Genomic DNA, 13024 nt, shown 5'->3' on the forward strand with positions numbered 1-13024 from the left:
CAAATATTGAGACAGCAGGAGTTGAGCTGCCCTTTTCAGCTACCCCCCACACAAAAAGAAAGACTTGGATTTGCGAGATCAAATCCATGATCAGAGAGCAAATAGACTTTTAGGGATGACTATCTCTCAAATGATAACATGACAAAAACAGAACGTGAATTTCATTCCAGCAATCAGCGAGTAATACTTTTTCCGCGCTCAATTCAGCGTGGCTGCGTCAGCTTTAATACATCAGCAGCCTTAATCTGCACTGTTATTCATTTGCCAGTGAGAATGCATGTGGCTGAATGAGTGCATATGATCAAAGGAATAACTAATGATGCTTCTATAATTAGTTAATTAAAAACAGGCAACTGGGCAACCAGGCAAAATGTAATGTGTGTATGCATCGCACTCGTTAAATGGTTTCTTTGATACTTTGCTGCATATTGTGAACCGACCAAATCGTGTTCCTCACATTAAAAAAAAAAAAAAGGTAAAAGCTATCTGGATTCTTAGAAGGCATAGAAATACTTCCTTGAAAAGGAATACATTTAATTGCATATTTTCAGGTTGCTTGTATTGCAGAAGTCTTTGATCTCCAGGAGACTAAAAGCAACCGTCAAATTTTTTAAATGATTTGTTGCCATGTAATTGTGTTCGAGTGCGCAAGCACTGCGTTGTGCTTCTGGGCTGATCTCACGACATGTTTGCCCTTTCAAGATCAGACGCTTTTTGAAGATACATTGATACTTGAAATTCTAACTCAACCTTTCATGTTGTCCAAAGATAGGGACTATATCATTAGCTTCTCTTGAGTCACCCGCCCCACTGCACCCCTAGCCCCAGCCCCAGCCCTAACGTCTGTTCAGAAAGAAAAAAAATGCAACCTTACGGTACTATGAGTCAATATCATAAGGTGACTTGGAGATTTTTTTTTCCAATGGAAAGTCCAGTTATTTAGCCATTTCAGTGGTAAAAAGGTCATATTTGGTCTATGCTGAGTTTTTTTTTTCAGCTAATTACCCTCTAACCAGTTTAAAGCTTTTTTTTTATGAAAAAAAGACAGAAGACAACGTGCTGTGCGCATCCTCATGAAAATTAACAAAATAAAAGCAAACAATATTTCACAGAAGTCGCTATAAAGCAATTTAGCAATTACTTGGTTAGTGTTACATTTAATGTGCTCTTAATTTGAAAATGAACTCACTGTTTTAGCATAGCATTAAAAAGCATAAGATTTGCTGATACCTGCAGAACTGTTCAAACCTCACGTATTTTCTTAAGTGCCTTCATGTTGGTAGTGTGGTTGTCTACCAACTGAGAGGGTTCAATCCTCTAGCGTGTCTTAGTCTCCGAGAGCAAAATACTGATCCCACAGTTGATCTTGATGCTGCATCATCATTTGGTAAATGAGTAGCTTTTTTTAAAAATCATTCACTACCATGATGACTTCTATTCATACTATTCTTTTTTGTCACTATACATCACTGGAAAATATCAAAGGTTAAAAACGCATTACTTGCTGTGAAGAACATTTTACTCATTCGCTGCCAATGACGACGATAGACATCAAAGATCCAATTTTACAGGGCTGGCAGTAAATGAGTTAATGAAAAATCATTGTCATCAAATTATTTATAGATTAAATGATAACTCAGGTGCGAGCCAATCTCGGTTCACCTGTTGGTCATGTGACATTCACAAGCTGAGCTATTATTGGTTGTTACCTGAGCTTTCAGTCAACAGTGTGCAGTATTTTGACAATGTTGGGGTCATTTTCTTCCACATCATTCCTTCAATATTTTAGTCAAGCAAAGTCCTGGTATTGGGATAACTAAGTGGTCGTGCCATATTGAAAAGTGACACGTTGTCACAATCTGGGTGAAATTTCAGCTCCCTAGCGTCTTCTTTCTATGCTTTCCCTTTGATGTGAAATGCCTTGATCTAAATATCAAAGGATTTGAAAAAAAATACTGCACGAAGGTTAACCACTGTTTTGAAGTTGTGTGCAAATGACTTGGGAATACCAGTTTTTTTTTTCTGTTCCTTGATGACTAAGTGATCCTTTATAGATATATTTACATTTTTTTTAATGACGTCCCATTTCTTTTCATTTTAATGTTCCTTGCTTTGCACCTCTCTGAAAAGAATGTCAGCTTCCGGCACACCTTTCATTCAACTTTTCAGATTGGGTTGCTGCCTGCAGGCACTTTCCCACATAACATAATGTTGCTCTGGCTTCGTGCGTCTGCACCTTTGGGTGACGGAGCTATCATTGAGCTCCTTTGAGGATGTCGCCTGAAGGGGAGCGAGAGCATTGTCTCACTTCTGCCATGATCTCATCTGCCCCGGAAGGGGTCTTCTTTGTGAAACCTTTAACAGCAGCACATTCCGGCAGGGAACCACCTGAAGTTGAGCATGTGGTTCAGCCATTGAGAAACTATGCATTTAGAACAAAGCTATTGTGAATATCAAAAGTCTACACATCCATTCAAATGACTAGTTTCTAGATCAAGTTAAATCATGTGAACGTGTTCGGGGACTCGGTATCACAGTTAAAAGACCCAATTATAATTCCAGTCGGCTTCAGTCTTCCTGTGTGGAGGTCGCATGTTCTTCTTGTGCTCATGCGGATTCCCCCCGGGCACTACGGCTTCCTCCCACATTCCAAAAACATGCATGGAAAGTGTATTGGACACTCTAAATTACCCTTACAGGTGATTGGATGACATTTATTTTGTTTTTTTTCATTTACATTGGACATTACGTCACTGACTGACGCCTTAAAATGATATCACATTTGCTAGGGTCTCAGGTACCAATCAGTCATCCCTCATTCATTTGTTTGAGTTTGGTCATGGGGTGTTGTCTAAGCCCTGAGCACTTTTGATGTCATTTGCAGTTGACAGAAAGTGACAAAATGGGCAGTAGTTGTTCATGAATAATATTTTATTTTAAATTCCACATTGGTGAAAACTTGGTGAAACTGCTGAAAATGTCATAATGTTTTTGTATTATTTTTTACCATCCCAAAATACTTTGCATTAAAATACATGTGCCAGGTGAAAGGGTACTGATCAAGGTGCAAATCAGATCGCAAATTACAGGTCTGAAATGTGCTTGTTTTGCTCTGGGGAAACTCGACCATGTTCCAACTTGCAAAGTTGTAATTAGTGTGAACGTGAATGACTTCAAACAAGGGCATCAGCATTACAGTGAGAACTTATCAAGACAAATCTCACTTCAGATGTTTTGTTAACTTCTTGCTTTGGCTCGCTGATTGTTGTATTCTTGTCCATGTTTGCTCAAGGACGACGCATCGACAACAGAGTGCAAACAGAGTTGTCAGCCCGTATCTTGCAATTCGGTTTGTTGTTTGTGACCAAAGAAACTCAGCAAGCAATAGATCATCGCTGCTGCTCGGGAATCAACATGTAAGGCCGAAAGGAGATTATGCTGGCAGCCGAGTGTACACTATGTTTGTCATCTTGTCAAATTTTCAAACATGTCATGTGAAACTATGACTCATTTGGGATGAATGAACATGGTGAGATGGTTATAAAACCTTTTTTCAATACTGACTCATTGGCATTTAGCATGTGTTGCCATTGAGCATTAAGAAGCCAAAAAAACTGAAATGGGAAAAAAAATATCGAATTTAACTCTACAGTACAGCTCACCTTTCAAATTAAGAGCAGATTAAATAGAACATGAAGACACTAAAATAATTCACAAGGGATACATCGTTGGAAAAAAGATTCAGAACCAGATGTCGTGTGGCGACTTTGCAAATGGATGGGACTGTTTCCTATCAGAGCCAGCAGAGAGTGCTGTAGTGATTAACTCTATCCATCCATTTTCTAGAGTCGCTTATCCTCACAAGGGTCGCTGGCTTGCTGGTGCCAAGCATTGGTTGGCACTATTATGGCAGTTTGACACATCGGGGAATCATCATCATTAGAATGAAAGGTTTTCTCACAAGGCTTTGTTATTGTGTTTTAACAAAATGTTATATCTCTGAGGTCACAGAGGTATCAGTGCTTGATATTTGTAAGAGTGAGTAGTCAGAGTGAATACTCTTATCGGTATTGGTTGCAACAAACACATTTACTCATTTTTATACCCAACACAAATAATACATGTCTGTAGTTTTAATTTGCTATCACTGATAGATTGATTTCATGCAAAAAGGCTGCAATGCTCCATCAACATAAAAAACAGATTCAATAAAATCGACAAAATGGATTCATCATTTCTTCATTCATGACAATTTGACAAAGTAAATGAAAATTGAATGAAAGAAATTGTAGTTTGCTTTCATATTCTTCTATAATGAATGAGACTTAAGTTTGGAGACATATAAAAAAAATATCCCAAACAAACAGCTAACATGAGCTTTGTCGTGAAAGCTGTTTAATTCTAAATCTCTTATTAGTATTCCATCTCCATTCTGAATAAATGTGTCCTTCGCGTCTACCGTTCAAATGACTACATTTGCTTGGAAGGGAAGCCATATATCTTCAAAAGATTATGGAAATGTTTTTCTTTTTTTTTTTTTGCATTTACACTGGCAGCCTAGATTGAAATACACGTCTTTTGTAAACAGTGTGCTTTTGTCTGGGATCTTTTTTAATTTAGCGAACATGTTTATTTGACCCTGGTAGGCCCAACTTCTTACAGTCTTATCGTGAAATTTTTATTTTAAAAGTTTACAAGTTGGGGAGAATATATTAAAACAAAAAAAAACAAAAAACTGACACAAAACACAGCTTTCCCATTAGTTTGCTTTACCCCTCCCCATTTTGTCATCCATGGTCACGTCAGGATAAATAGCAGGTAATTTCATGTGGAGACATCAAAAGCATGTTTGTTTGTGCGTGACGGTTTCCGAGTACAAGAGAGACATCCCACGGCTCAGTGATAATAGTTGTTGGCCTGGTGTCGTCTCTCATTTTTCCAACCGGAGACGTTTGTAAAGGTCCAGTGCTCCCATGCAAGCACGGATGACGTGCAATGTTTGCCAGACATCAGAGCCCTACTCACGTTTCAGGGTAATCCTCGTTTTTGTCATGTCATCTGATTTACAATTCTATCCATCCATTTCCTATAGCCTCTTATCCTCACAAGGGTCGCAGGCTTGCTGGCGCCTATCCCAGGTGGCTTCGAGCAGTAGGCGGGAGACACCCTCAACTCAAAGTATTTATATATTAAATCATGAAATAGAAATGGTATTAATGAATTCCTGAGGCAACTGTTCAATTTATAAGTCAATGAAAGCCATGTGGGCAGTGTAAGTTTGTTGTTGGTCTCTTAGGCCAGTGGTTCTTAAATGGGGGTACTGGTACCCGTGGGGGTACTTGAAAGAACTCTAGGGGCCAGTCGAGATTTTAGATAAAACAAACAAGAAAAAAATCCTGTCAAAATAGTTATTGAGATTAATTAAATGTTTTAGGAAAAAATAAGTTCATGAAACAAATGTTATGTTCAGTAGGTCAGAGGTCCCCAACCACCGGTCTGCACCCGTAATAATGTTTTGGAACTGATTCAGTTAAACAGTTCATTCATTTGTGCTTGATCTTTGTTTTTTAGCGCCGCTTCTGGCCGCTGTTGATATTACATACTGAGAACATACATAGTGAGAAGGATGATGTGGTTTTGAGAGCAACCATATATAAACTAAACATACATTGTATACATACATATACAGTACTAAATTGTCCTTGGGTGTGATTGGGTGCATGACTAGTTGTTTGTCTCTGTGTGCCCTTCAATTGGCTGGCAACCAGTTCAAGGTGTCCCTCGCCTGTTGTCCATAGTCAGCTAGTCAGATAGGCACCAGCAGGCCTGTGACCATTGTGAGGATAAGCGGCTATAGAAAATGGATGGATGGATTGATGGATGGACAAAAGCACACAGCGCCCTCTGCTGATTTCAAACAACATGTGATCAGCATCACACCGGTCAGTCAGTAGCACGTACTTTAAATTACAAGACGAGATGTCCTTTAATACGGCGTGTCAAATTTGACATACGATATATTGGTAACAGAGAGATACAGTACATCTAAGAACATTTGCAGCACTTACCTACTTAGAAAACTTCTGCATCATAAATAAATAGTAACAAACGCCATATTGTTGTTGATTCTATACAAACAACATACAATCTGTTGTCCATTATTTTAAACTCGCTAATCGGTGAAGGGCCCCCAAAATCCCGATCATTTAAAGCAGCGGTGTCTGGACATATGTGTTAGATTTATTTTTATTTTAACTCCTTCAATATTTATCTAGCAAGCAACCACACACTGTCTGTATAAAGTAATTATTAAACAAAACTGCTACATCTAGGTTTTTGGTGAAAAGTGATTAGGCTTTTTTTTTCTAATCAAAGTTTTTTTTTTTTTTTTTTTTTTTTAAATAGCGTTCTATGCCATGTCAAAATGTCCTTTTGTTATATGCGTCGGGCCACAAATGCCCTCTGGGACGTAATTTGGACACCGCTGGTTTAAAGTCTGGTACCGTAAACGTTTGTTGGCAACGTCATTTCAATGTTGACGCAATAGTTGCGATGCTCAATTAAATCCACTAGATAGCGCGCCTTCACCTGTTTCTGAATAATCTATACTTCAAAGGAAACTCGTGCTCTACTAATTCAATATTAATCCAACCAGCGAATTACAGATTTCAATTTTTGCAACGCGTGCCAAGTCAAGTTCATTTGTATGTTTGTGTTTATTATTTAAAAAAAGATACACCCGCGTATTCAACGACAGTTATCACCGCCACAGGACCAAAAGATCTTGACATTTCAAAAGAATGTTACACCCAACCCCGCCACAAACACACAAATACAGTAAAATTAAAAAAAAGAAAGACAGGTTTCCTATATTTGCGTTGATATTAAATGTCAAGATAGCTGGTGCTCCAGCAGAGGTCCTATGAGGACAGGAGAAGCAGCAGCGTGCAGGCCAACGTAGTGGGGGTGGGTGAGAAAGGGGATGTAACCCCCCCTCCCTTCCACCCCTCAGCCGCGGACCGCCCGCCTGCCTCTCACTTGTGTCTCTCCATCACTGCGAGCGGACTGTGCTGTACCGCGCTCGGTTTGACTCTCATGTGGATACAAATCTCGAGAAACTCCGATCAATGGCGACTGTTTAACCGGAGCCTTCGAGCGATTGCATCCGAACAGGTAGGACGAAGGCACGCGTTTTGTGTGCCTTGTTGTCCCAACTTGTCAATTGGGGGAGCATTAATTTCCATGCGTGGGCGCCTTTTTGTGCAATCTTGCTGAATTGATCAAGACGTGAAGTGTCACAGTCTCCTGTGTGAGTGAGTGAGTGAGTGAGTGAGTGAGTGAGTGAGTGAGTGAGTGAGTGAGTGAGTGAGTGAGTGAGCGAGCGAGTGAGCGAGTGAGCGAGCGAGTGAGTGCGACCACAATCGTCGCGTTGTCCTCGTCCAGTTGGGCTGATAATGGAAGCCGGAGCGAGTCGGTCGGGAAGAACACAAAGCTCTTTCAGCTCCAAGTCGGCTGGCGTGGGCGCCCGCCCGCTTGGTGCTGAGGCAGCGACTTGTGTGACAGCACCATTATTCACCCAGATGCCCAATTGCATTAGCGCTGCATCTGGATGGCAAAGCTGCCTCGGGTAGAAGAAAGACGCCAAAGCAAAAGCAAAGTCACGTTTTGATGCCAGTCGTGGTTGGCAAGTGGACAATTCTCCGATGGGCTTAATTTGATCAGTAAAGTCAAGGTTTGTTGTTGTTGTTGGATGTTTTGGGTTATTGAGGGGTGTCAGATTCAATTTAGTATTTAAAATGTTCCATATTAAATGTACTCTAAGGTTAAATGACAACATGCAAAATTGGTATTCCCAACACCAAGAAAAATCAGAATTTTTTCTTTTTAAAGGCCAAATGCTGTCTATCGCATATGGGGTCACCATCTGAGTGCCTGCTGACACGGATCTTATTTAAAGAATAAAATAAAGCTTGCCTTGGGGCATTGGGATTCCCGAGGAATGTTGTATAAGTAATCACTTACCAATGTAGAGATTTGATATTGATATGTAGCTGTTTCCACTGAGTTAAATCAATAAATTGAGCTTTTGTCACGTATAGGCATGTACGATGCATACCTCTACGTGAAACGCGTACTTTGCTCTCAGAAGAGCGATACAAGTAAGACTGCTCAACTCTCGAGTAGTCAACGATACCAAATACAGACACCAATAGTACTTGTGATTAACTACAACAATAAAAAGTACAATGACAGTTTATTATAATGAAATGTCTTTTTAGGCACTTAACTGTATCGTGTATATAATTACATTTTTCCAAACTGTTTCACTGTTGTATATACCCCCCTGTGAAACACGTTCTAAGCCAAGATATCCTAACCAGTGCAAAACATCTTTTGGATGAAAAAAAGGACTTAAAACAGAGTACACTGCCTCATGTGTTTGATTTATAAAACAAATACATTTATAGTGCTACCCTTGCATTTTTTTTAGCAAATCCAGAAGGTAGATTGTGTAACATCATCAGTTTTATTTATGGCTCATCTGCTGAAAACTTGCATAACAAACAAAAATACACACACTTAACAAAATAAAATGGTTTGCAAAGGGCTCACTATAACACAATGTAGCAACGAGTTCCTTCATGTTCCAATTCATTTGCTCTTAATTTGAAAATAAAACGTGTCACATCCACCTAACAGGCAAGTGCTACTGTCGTTGTGACTGAACATTGTGTAATTATTCACAGATTGCAAGGAAATTCGATGGCTAGGTTCTCTTTCATTGTGATTTCTGCTCAACAGCTCTTGTAGAGTGGGTGTGTGCAGAATTTTTGTTCACCCAATAACACACTGAGCATCATCCGCATTGCATTTGCGAATGGAGATAAGATGGTGACGCCCAGACAGCTTTAGGTAATGGTACTTTCATCAAACTAGGATGAAACAACATCAAAACCAGTGAACCGCAGACGTTGCAGTTTAGCTATATATACTCCTTGTGCTAATATTTACCATTACATACAGAGATGATTCTTCTTGTTTTTTAGATTAAACACCGTGTTGTCCTTCCAGTCTGTAAAATAGAATCAATAAACAGCTGGGAGAGGAGCATTTGATTGATGCAGAGAATCATGGTCCTCACAGCCTGGAGATGCTCATGAATCTTGCAAATGCCCCGCCAGCCTGCAGCGAGAGCACTCCGACAAAAGTGGAAAGAAGTAGGACACAACTGAACAATTGTGTATTACTTAGTGTGCAACTGCAAGAAGTTATTTTGGCTGAATTATGGTGGTATTTTTTTCTTTCTTTTTTCAAGACTTCATCATACATCTTCCCATTCACACGTGGAACTCAATAAGAAAACGAGGCCTGACCTCAAATACACATACACTGTATGTGCCTGAGAAAAAAAAAAAAAAAAAGAAACGCTGTAAGCTAATGTTGCACATCTGTCGTTAGGATGCACTCCACGGCCCCAAAGGCAGACCCTCGTGCAGAGCTCACTCTCTGTCCAAATGCAATTCGGTAATGCACTCTGCAAGAAGGAGATCTAATAAGAAGTGGAAGAGCATCTTCAATAATGAAACCCCACCTGCATCTGTGCTGCAGAGCGAGGGCAGGGACTGAGAGGCTTCATAAATAACACAAGCCAGGCCTGCCACGTGACGCTCCGGCGTCTGGAAGCTGACAATAATCACGCTCGTCTTCCGAAAACAGACATTCCCGACTCGGAAGTCTGTGGGTTATCAGACAATTTCACTTGGCTTGGCTGACAATTATTTTTTGCTCGTGCCTCGACACACATCTGACTCTCAAGCTTTCATTTGACCAATATTTTACTTTGACTTGCCAGCAGAGACTGATGAAAGTGAACTCAAAAAGAGTCTTCGAGCTTTAATGCCACTCCCAGATAGAGTCTACAAGCATACATAGCAGTGCTTAAACCCAGCGGTTTTGAAATGGGGGTATGAGAACCACTGGGGGTGCAGGATTTCAGCACATCGGTACAAATTTGGAAGGCCAATGGTCTGAAACGGGAACTGGGATATCTTCTTTTTGGTTTGGAGAGAAAGAGCGAGCGAGCAAGAGAGAGAGGGAGAGTGGGTATTTGGGTATTTCACAGTGAGAAGAAAAACTGTATACCCTGTGAAAAAAACTAGCTTCATTCATACTATTGACGTCTTAAATTCAAATCAATATCATACGATTGCGAAATTGCGTGAGTCATTCGTTCCAAATCGAAAATATTGGATCATGGATACAATTCTTGTTTTTTTTGGCTCTAAACACACCCTCAACAGATTTGAAAGGAAAACAAAGCATCTGCTTTAAATGCAGACTAGCAGTTTTAATTTTTGGGGCTACTTCCATCCATCCCATAAAGGGATAATGGGATGCTCAGCTGTTCAAAGGCCAGAAGGGCATGTTGAATGGCTGTGAATGGAACTGCTACCCTTGAATTTACTGAAGCAGCAGGATGGGTTTTGTAGCCCTTCCAGCAATCTGATGATCCGCTCATGTTCAGCCAAACGCTTCAGTCGCTGCACAGTGCAGACGGACGATGATCTGAAGCATACTGCGAAAACAATGAGTCGTTTTGAAGAAAAAAAAAAAGACAATCGCTTCAATGTCCCAATATTTTTGAACCGTCCTGTATAAGCTGAGCACTTGTACGGCGTGTCATTGAAAAGCTTTCATAAAGATCTTAAGAGCTTTGTTACCCTGCAAATTAATTTCCTCCACAATCTCTGTGATAAATCACATGTAGCAATTAACCTGCCTGGGAGCAATTAACCTGTGCTTGTTGCTATCTAATAACGTCAGACTCACGGGGCCCCTCCGCTCATCGTCTCTCGTACGGTCGACTGACACAGATCCTTTATCGTTGTGCTCCAGCATAAACCGGGCTCTGTTGTACAAGAAGGGCGTCACATGAACGCCGGTTTGTCATCCGGCAACAGCGCCCGTCATTTTGTTGTCGAGCAATGAAGGGAGTCTTTCTTTGAAAGCCATCGTGACCCCTCGCCGCCGTTCTTAAGCCCGACCCGGTGGCTGACTGCGCCGCGGGCCAGCCCGGCTTTGAAAAGATGACGCTGTTTTAAGAGCTGCTGTTTTGACCCCACGGCCCTCATGATACCGCTTGTCGCCTTCTTTATTTTTTTTTTTTGCCTCACGAGATTGAGGATTTGATTTTCTCCCCGCAAGGAGCAGCTTTTTATGGAGTGTGCACTGTTCAGAAAGTGGATCTCATAAAAAGTAAATGCCAGGCGACTGACTACCTTCATGACAGCGTTGCCCCTTTTGTGGGCATGACACAGCCTTCTTTCAAGCGGCCATCTGCATCAGCGGCTCTTTGTGGAAAGGACCAATGACGAGACAAGCTTTTTATCACCCCCTTCAGCTGCTGAGTGCCTGAAATATTTAGCGGGGACCGCACTATTTTTGGGTTTGTGCTGGGTTTGTTTTGGAGCTTATGTAATACCAAAGTGCACGGTACCGCTCAAGTCCAGATGATACGCCGACAACCTGTGATGCTGTAAACATGATTGTTAAGCCACTTTTTGTTGTGTTTGGTCTAAGAGTTGTTTTGAACTTGTATCTTTGGGTATACACTAAAATTTGTGTGTGTTTTTTTTAAATAGTTTTAGATTTCCTCTTTTCTTCAAACATGAGAAAAGCATATATATATATATATATATATATATATATATATATATATATATATATATATATATATATATATATATATATATATATATATATATATATATATATATACAGTATATATATATATATATCTATAATCCTATATATAATCCTATCTATAATCCACTTCTTTGTTATTATGCTCGTTTTCTGTTTGCAGATATTGATAGTCTGAATGACTAGGGGTGAAAAATTTTGGAAGAAATCAAATTGAGATTTTTCTGACATATTGTCATTGTCCTTAAAGGGACACTGTGTAAGATTTTGTCCATTTTTCATTACGGACAGCAGGAGGTGCTGCATTTAAAATTGTCCGTAGCTATAATAAATATGGCAGCCTCTCGAGGAGTGCCACAAAGCTAGACCTTTGATTATATTTAAAACTGTTGGTCGTAAAGAACACATTTATTTGCAAGTGTTTTAAATTCATCATTTAATTTATTCCTTTTTAATGGAAAATGGTCTAAATCTTACACAGTGTCTCTTTAACTCTCTTAAAGCTGGCCATTTTTTAAAAAGAGAATCTGACAGCCAATTTCTAGCATTCTAACAGATTAAACGAAGTGTTTTTTTAAATTATTTTTTTTAATATTCCCATCATAATCCTTTAAGTGCCAAAATAGCAAAATGTCATGCACCAAGCAACATTTACACAGTTTGCCTTATAAAAATAAACACCTTTTTTATTTTATGAAATTAGTTATACTCTGCTTTGCTACTTAATATCACAATGATACAATGATACTACGACGTAGTGTTAACTCTTTATAAGCATAGCACGTAGTCATAACAAAAGGCGGTACCACGCAACTCAAAGCCGGGCTTACCCATCATGCATTGCCTGACACACAACGGGTAGCATTACAGCTCAAAATACACCACAAAATCTATTTGACCAAAAAAAAAAAAAAAAAAATGTAGAATACATGATGTGTGGTTTACAAGACATGTTTACAATAGTTACTATTTAATTGTGTCAATTTAACACATTTCGTAAAAGTTATGGATTTTGTAAAGTCAAAACTGATTTAAAATCAGTGTTATTGCTATTTGAACATTTTGAACATGAATTATTTTTGGATGAATTACACTTCCGTTCAGTACTTTGGTGAAAATCAATGAAAACGTAAATGTCCAAATTGACTGAACAAAATTGAGATTCCATTGTTGAGCTACTTCCTTCTGACCTATTGGGAGCTACAAACAACTCTCACCTCAGCGCCGTCTCAGTTATGATGATACAAACAAGTTGGCACATAGCTGTAGCAAAGTATGTGTAAAAACAACTTCAACTTTGTCATTAGCAAGCCATTCTTTT

General features: G+C 39.5%; 1 protein-coding gene across 2 annotated transcripts in view; it reads left to right on the forward strand.

Annotated features, from left to right (window-relative positions):
* Positions 1-7027: 7027 nt before the first annotated feature.
* Positions 7028-13024, forward strand: part of pcbp4 (poly(rC) binding protein 4) — a 52631-nt gene continuing 46634 nt past the window's right edge. The window contains exon 1 of one of the 2 annotated variants that reach the window (XM_088439171.1): positions 7028-7173. The gene's annotated coding sequence lies outside the window, so the exon portion shown is untranslated. The remainder of the gene's footprint in view (positions 7174-13024) is intronic. The other variant, XM_088439187.1, reaches the window with a different exon arrangement.

Source organism: Hippichthys cyanospilos, chromosome 2 (genome assembly GCF_059441005.1).
Source record: "Hippichthys cyanospilos isolate Australia breed blue-spotted pipefish chromosome 2, RoL_Hcya_1.0, whole genome shotgun sequence".
Taxonomy (NCBI): Eukaryota; Metazoa; Chordata; class Actinopteri; order Syngnathiformes; family Syngnathidae; genus Hippichthys; species Hippichthys cyanospilos.